Source organism: Myxocyprinus asiaticus, chromosome 47 (genome assembly GCF_019703515.2).
Source record: "Myxocyprinus asiaticus isolate MX2 ecotype Aquarium Trade chromosome 47, UBuf_Myxa_2, whole genome shotgun sequence".
In the NCBI taxonomy this organism is placed as follows: Eukaryota; Metazoa; Chordata; class Actinopteri; order Cypriniformes; family Catostomidae; genus Myxocyprinus; species Myxocyprinus asiaticus.
Window position 1 is genome coordinate 19,323,658 of NC_059390.1, and position 7,477 is coordinate 19,331,134.

Below are 7,477 nucleotides of genomic sequence, written 5' to 3' on the forward strand. Positions count from 1 at the left end.
TGCCCAGACAGCTAGATCATGACAGGCCTCTTAAAATTCTCCATTGATTTTAAAAATCATTCTTTCTCTTTTGTAATTTGTAAAATGTTAAAATGGAACGAATGATCATGTTTCTGTTTTAAGTAAAAAAATAAAATAAAAAATATAATTATTATTATTGTGAATGTCCACTACAATGTAGTTTTACATGGATGTACATTTTTTTGCAAGATCTATTTAATTTAGGGTTTGTTTTATTATGTGCCTGGAGATTTTAAAAACAAGAGAAAAACAAGAAGAAATACACACTTAGTTTTTAGTGTACTTTGAACCTCATCCTGTATGTACTGTAAACAAGTGTGTTTTTGGGTTAGTAAATAACAATATTCTATATATTATATGTATAAGCACATTTTTCCATGTGATATAATCTATGCGATTGTTATAGGGAATAAGCAGTCATAAAGAGAATCACACCGTAAAGAAGGAATGGTGTTTCAAAATGTTTATTCCAACAGAGGTGCAAAATGTGCAAATAAATAGTGTTTAAAAGCGAACATAAAACCAAGCTTACATAAAACACTCTAAAAACTAGACCTGTTTTACGAACTAAAGCAGTACCAACTCCCCTCCCTCAACTATTGAGACCGGAGTTTCTATGCACTCAAGCAGTGCTAGCATTAGCTTGTCCATGTGCTCAAACACTCATTGTCCATCTTGTCTCCCCTAGTAGTGGCTGATTTAAATACATAAGTCTTCCCACCTTTATCAATTGGATCATACAATTTTGTTTAACTTAAAATGAACCCCCACCTCCCCATTCTTAAATACAATATATTTGAATAAATACATAAGATCAAGAGATAAATGGGAGTTAAAAATAAAACCAATAAATAGGACGGATAAAACATTTGCACAATAAAACCCCAGTAAATATTAAAAATGAGCAAAATAAGAAACAAGTCCTTTAGACACATTAAAATCCCGTGATGGAGACCGACTCACAGGCTCTCCATCACAACGATATTGGGGTGTTGATTCTTTCACTTTATCATTTCAGTTAACCAGTTAATTATTGGTTTTAGATGGTGGTTGTTTCCCCAGCACATTTAACTACAGTAAGGGGTTTAGTTTGAAAAGGTACAGTTTCAAAATGTCTCTTGTCACACGCAGTGCTATAGGGTGTGACATCATTTAGGCACATTATATTATAAACTTGTGTCATATTGAAGATACAATATTACACCAATTGAAATGGGACATTCAGGTTTAATGGGTTATGCAGTTTTTACAGGAACATGGTGAGAAATAAAACCAAGGCTCTGTCTATGTATAAATATATGTTCATGCTGATACAAAAAGTGCTGGTCTGATGTAATGACAAAGGGATGTACATCTGATGTACATCTGATGCAAGTCAGTAGAGTATGTTTTTTTTTTTTGTTTTTAGTTTTTTTTAATTTTATTGAATAATGTGTATCTATATAGTAAAAAAAAAAAAGTACAGTGTATGTTATTATTTGTATATTGTTGAGTGTAATTATGTGTATAACAGATGTTTAAATTGTGTTGTGTTAATTTGATGTTATTGTAAATTGGTATATGTCTCATCACTGTCACGACTGCTATGTTGATCGGAACTGCACCCAAGAATTTCACACACCATTGCACTTGTGTATATGGCTGTGTGACAATAAAGTGATTTGATTTGATTTGATTTTTGATTTGCAGACTCTGTGCACACAGCACAGTTTCTCTCAGGCTCAATTCATCAGCAGGTGTTTCAGCTGTGGACTTGGGATCTAGGTTTTCAAACACGTTCCACTCTCGGGAAGGTAAATGTCATTGGTTCATGTTCTCTCTTTATGAATTCCCTCTTTTGATTAACTTTTTTATGTTGTTGTTGCTATTTTACTACCATTGCATTATCATAAAATACAGTAAAAATAGCTAATAGAGGTGATGTCATATCTAAAATCATCCTCAATAGCGTAAACAAGGGATATATGATGCTTACATTTGTATAGTACTGATATTTCTTGTTAGTAATGGGGTAAGTTGGACCACCCAGGATTGGGTACATTGAATACCTGAGACTTACACTGTGAATATTTTCCTTCTCATGCAAGGTCAAACTGTAATTATCAGTGTGCACATTCACATTAGCATCTTCTCTCTATCATCGGAATCATCGTAACTGAGGTGAGCACGGAATGACGATGAAGTTTTGATGATGCTGGCAAGTTGTTAGGTAATGTCTTAGTCATGAAACTGCCCTGACCTGGTGTGAGGACAGCAACACATGCTTTTTGGAAAAGTGCCTTGTTTAGTTAGTCTTAGGGTTAATCTTTATCTTAAACATTTACATGATTATTGCACTATAAATATTTTGTTTAATATGGGTATCCCTTAACCCTACTTAGACATAAAAAATTTGACAAAATATATGACATGAAATAATCGGTTTTTAGCATAAAAAAACCTCTCAATTACAGATGAGCAGAAATGATGATCACTTCATCACTTAAATACAGTATACTTTAACAAAATTGTGCATAGTTCTGTGGATATTAGATACAAGGGATGATTACATTTACCCAATGCCAAAGTTTTTCACTTACAGGTCAATCTTCATGAAAGTATGGACATTTGGACAGTAGAGAAAATAGTTCTTCTCAGTTTTCTGTTGAAAGGTTTGAGTATCTTTCTATTCTTAAACACTTCTTTTTAAACATTTCTTCCTGATTTTACATGAAATCTTAATTAACATTAGATCATTTACAGTTAATAGGTTACTTACAGATACTGTTTTTTTCAGTGTTGTCTTTTTAATGCACAGTGGGAGCAATCACAATAACTAATCTTCCAAAAATATATCTTAGTTCAGAAAATAAGCAAATAAGTTTGTATCTTAATGTGCTTTGCCTCTACACATCCAAGGACAGATTAAGAACTGAGTAGCCCATGGACTGATACACCATGGAGGCCACCAATACCCAATTAAAATAATAATAATATGATTACTACTACTGCATACTACAACACTAGTTACTTGACTATGTTCACCTTTATGTGCTCTGTTACAGGTCTCTTGGCAAATTTTTCAAATAGACAGAAGAAAAGTTTGGAGAACTCTGAAATAATTATTACAGAAAAAAACAAAACATGATCCACACATTGTTTTTGCTATATTCTGATTTTTCAATTACAATGAAATTCTCAAATTGAATGGAAACATAGGGGTACAATTTGTAACGACTGTGCTTAACCAATTTTACGTGACAGCACTAATTCTAAGCACAATTTTCGTGCCATTGCAAAATGCATACGGATGTGGGAGTGTTTGCACTATATGTGGGTGTATGCACGCAAACTGTGGGTGTATTGTATGATAATTAAGTGCAGCAAATTATAAAAAGTATAAAAAATAGATCCAAAACCAAACTTGTTTAATGCTGTAAACAGATATTCAAATTTGATGCGGTCAAAAGCTTTGGGTAAGTGTGATCTGCCTGGCGAGTAAAGAATGTTAAATAGCCTTCGTAAATTGCTAGAAAGTTGCCATCCAGTGACAAATCCTGTTTGATCAAGATGTATGATAAAGTTCATAACTGAGTTCAGTCTTGCTGCCAGAACCTTTGCTAAGACCTTGTAGTCATTTGAAAGTTAACTTATAGGATGGTACGTGTTGCATTTCAGGTGATCTTAACCTGTTTTATGTATAACTGTAATACTAGCCTGCGTCATGGTTGGTGGCAATAGTTTTTGTTCAGTTATTTCTGTAGATACTTCTTTCAAAATTGTAGCTTGTGCAATTTTATAAACACTACCGGTCAAAAGTTTTGAAACACTTGACTGAAATGTTTCTCATGATCTTAAAAATCTTTGGATCTGAAGGCGTATGCTTAAATGTTTGAAATAAGTTTTGTAGACAAAAATATAATTGTGCCACCATATTAATTTATTTCATTATAAAACTAAAATTTAATTAAAAAAAAAAGTTTTTGAAATTGATGACTTGGACCGAATAATTAAGAAAAGCAGCCAATAAGTGCCCAACATAGATGGGAACTCCTTCAATACTGTTTAAGAAGCATCCCAGGGTGATACCTCAAGAAGTTGGTTGAGAAAATGTCAAGAGTACATGTCTGCAAATTCTAGGCAAAGGGTGACTACTTTGAAGATGCTAAAATATAACACAATTTTGATTTATTTTGGATTTTGTTCAGTCACAACATAATTCCCATAGTTCCATTTATGTTATTCCATAGTTTTGATGACTTTACTATTATTCTAAAATGTGAAGAAAAAAAATTATAATAAAGAATAAGTGTCTCAAAACTTTTGACTGGTAGTGTATATATATATATATATATATATATATATATATATATATATATATATATATATATATATATATATATAAATTTATATATAAAATTCAATTATAAAACCATCTGGTCTGGGTGCTTTCCCACTTTTCATTTGTTTAATGGCTTGCTCAATCTCTACTGTTGATATTGATTGCTGGAGACCATATTTATCCTGCTCGCTAACGGTTGGAATTAAAAAACAAAAACTAAAAATGCTCTGTGTCAGTTCTGTCACATGGCTCTGATGTGTATAGTTCTTCATAAAAAAAAATTAAACTGATTATTAATGTCTGACTGGTCTGTGGTTATTCCAAGCGGTGTCTGAATCTCTGCTATATACCCAGCTTCAGCAGCCTGCCTCAACTGATGACAAAGTAACTTGCCATCCCTTTCTCCAAATTCATATTCCCTCTGCAAAGATCTAAAATATAGCACCTCCTCTGACTCCATGGTTAAGGTATCCAATTCTGTCTGCAATACTCCTCGTTCTTTAATAAAGTAGCAGTGGGAGAACTTGAATGTTCCAGATCAATAGTTTTATCCTTGAAATAATCTGATTGACCCGCTCCAGTCTTTTTTTTTTTTTTTCACACTTGCGCTATATAATATTATTTGGCCTCTAAAAATGTGTTTCTTGCAAGTATACTATTGATGCTCTCTGCTTAGAGACGTGGGAAAATATCTTACGTTGTTTTACTGGGTGGTTAAGGCCCTGACAATTCCAGCTCATTAGTACCATACTACCTCTTCCTGTCATGCCTGGTCATATTTTGCTTATTGCAATGTCTGCTCCCTAAGATGGGGGAGGGGAAGGGAAGTGGGAAGGAAACCACATACTGTATATGGGAAAAACAAAAAAAACAACAAAAAAAAAAACAAACTATTTTTAAACAATAATATCAAAATGAAGAAAAGAAAAACTTGTGCTGGCCTCTGTAAGAGGCTGCTAGTACTACCAGTTAACAACATATCTTACAAAAACACTCACCAAACAGGCCATAACTCTGATCAAAACTGTCTTTAAAAATAGTAACATTTCATCATAAACTAAATTTCCCTTAAACAGAGGAAGATTTTCTAAAGATAGAGAAAAAAACGGAATATATATCTAGAAAGGGCTACAGTCCACAGTTTTTATCAAGTATTGATGAATAAAATATACGTAGTCCAAACAACATAGACCAGATTTATCATACCTTATTAGATGGTTTACTGCTGGTAATGTTTTGTTATGTGTCCATTTGTGTTATGACTTCAGAGTGACTCTTACAAAGTCTAAAGCTTGCTTGGGATCTGTAAAGCTCCGTCTCACACCATCCTTTGCCGTGATTCTCAGCTCAACCAGGTAAAATAAGCCATTGCGTACTCCCTCACAGTTGCAGAGTAAACCTCGAACCTCATTAAAGGCTACCCGGTGTCTGATACCCTTCTGGGTGTAATCCGGTTGGATGCGTATCATATCTCCATCCGGAGTGACAATCTCCCTTCTCTGCATAGCTTTCTAAAGCAATAGCTCATGTTCTCGGAATTAATGGCATTTCACTATCAGTGCCCTCGCTGGTTGGTCAACTCCTGGTCTTGCCCTTAAAGTCCTATTTGCCCGATCAAGAATGGGGGCCTTTCCCAGCTGAAAGTATTCTTTAAGATGCTGAGATACAAAGTCGGGGACATGTTTCCCCTCCTCTCGACTCTCCTTCACTCCCGTTATGCGCAGATTGCAACTGCAAGATCTGGTCTCCAAATCTTAATTTCTCAATTCCAATGTAGCGAAATCCTGTTTCAAATTTGCCACCTCCCGTTGATCTATTCGCCACCTCTTCTAGCGAGAGCACCTGAGTCTCCAGTCCAGCCATTCTCACACCTGCCTGATCCATAGTGTTTCTAAGTTCTTCCCTTAATTGTTCACACTGAGTTTTAATCTCTGTGGCTTGGACCTCCGCCTTTTCATCTATTTTAGAAAGTAGTTCCATTTTCAATATTCTGATCTCACGGGGGCCTGGGTAGCTCAGCGAGTAAAGACGCTGACTACCACCCATGGAGTTGTGAGTTCGAATCCAGGGTGTGCTGAGTGACTCCAGCCAGGTCTCCTAAGCAACAAAATTGGCCCGGTTGCTAAGGAGGGTAGAATCACATGGGGTAACCTCCTCATGGTCACTATAATGTGGTTTGCTCTCGGTGGGGCACGTGGTGAGTTGTGCGGTCTGGTCGAGGCCTTCTAGCTGGCCTTGAGCGATGCAATCATGCTTTAAGTGATGTACGTAATTCAAGAGTGAAGAGCGCAAGATCTTGCTGACAAGTCGGCTGTCATCACTGCTGGTATTGCCGTTGAGAAAGAGATCTTTATGGATTTAAAAACACGAGACGTTCTGCATGACCGTGTGATTGCTTAATTTATTAAACAGGAAATGAGGACTGAATCTCACTTCAAGTAAACTGGTCCTTTTTGCATTGTTATAGTAACATCAGGAGTTTTCTAAGTGTAAATTAGGCTGCTTGAGCATTCAGTGTCGGATCAAATTTTGAAAAGTAGTGCTGCGTTCCATTCAACTCGGAAAGTCGGATTTTACAACTTCCTACTAGAAAACGTGCAATGGAATGCATCTTGAAGTCAGAATTACAACTTGTAGGCTCGCGCAGAAATTCTCAGCCGAGATGCAGGTGCATGATGTCACACAAATGTCGACACTCAGGGAGATATACAAAGTAAGTGATAAACATTCACTTTATTAAGTAATATCGATAAATGAGTTTGTTTCCACATTACATCATATTAAAGCTTGTTTAACAAATGCCTGCAGAAACAGGTGTATAAAACATTATAATCTCTTTTGATAATCGTACACCTGAAGCACAAATGCTAGCGCTGCAGCATTTTTTATCAGCTGGGTTGCTAGGAGACATCTCTAATGAGAGTCAAACCCCTGCTAAGCTAACTGGAGCATTGCAGTTCCGAATATCAGGGAATGGAATGCATTTATAGTCGGAGATATCAAATAGGAATATCCCACTTGAATGGAACGCAGCATAACCGTGTACCCTGATGAAACGAAATTGATTGCAAGCGACATTTAAATCACAAATATTATTAGATAGATTTTTCCAGGTATTATACACCTCCTTGGTAG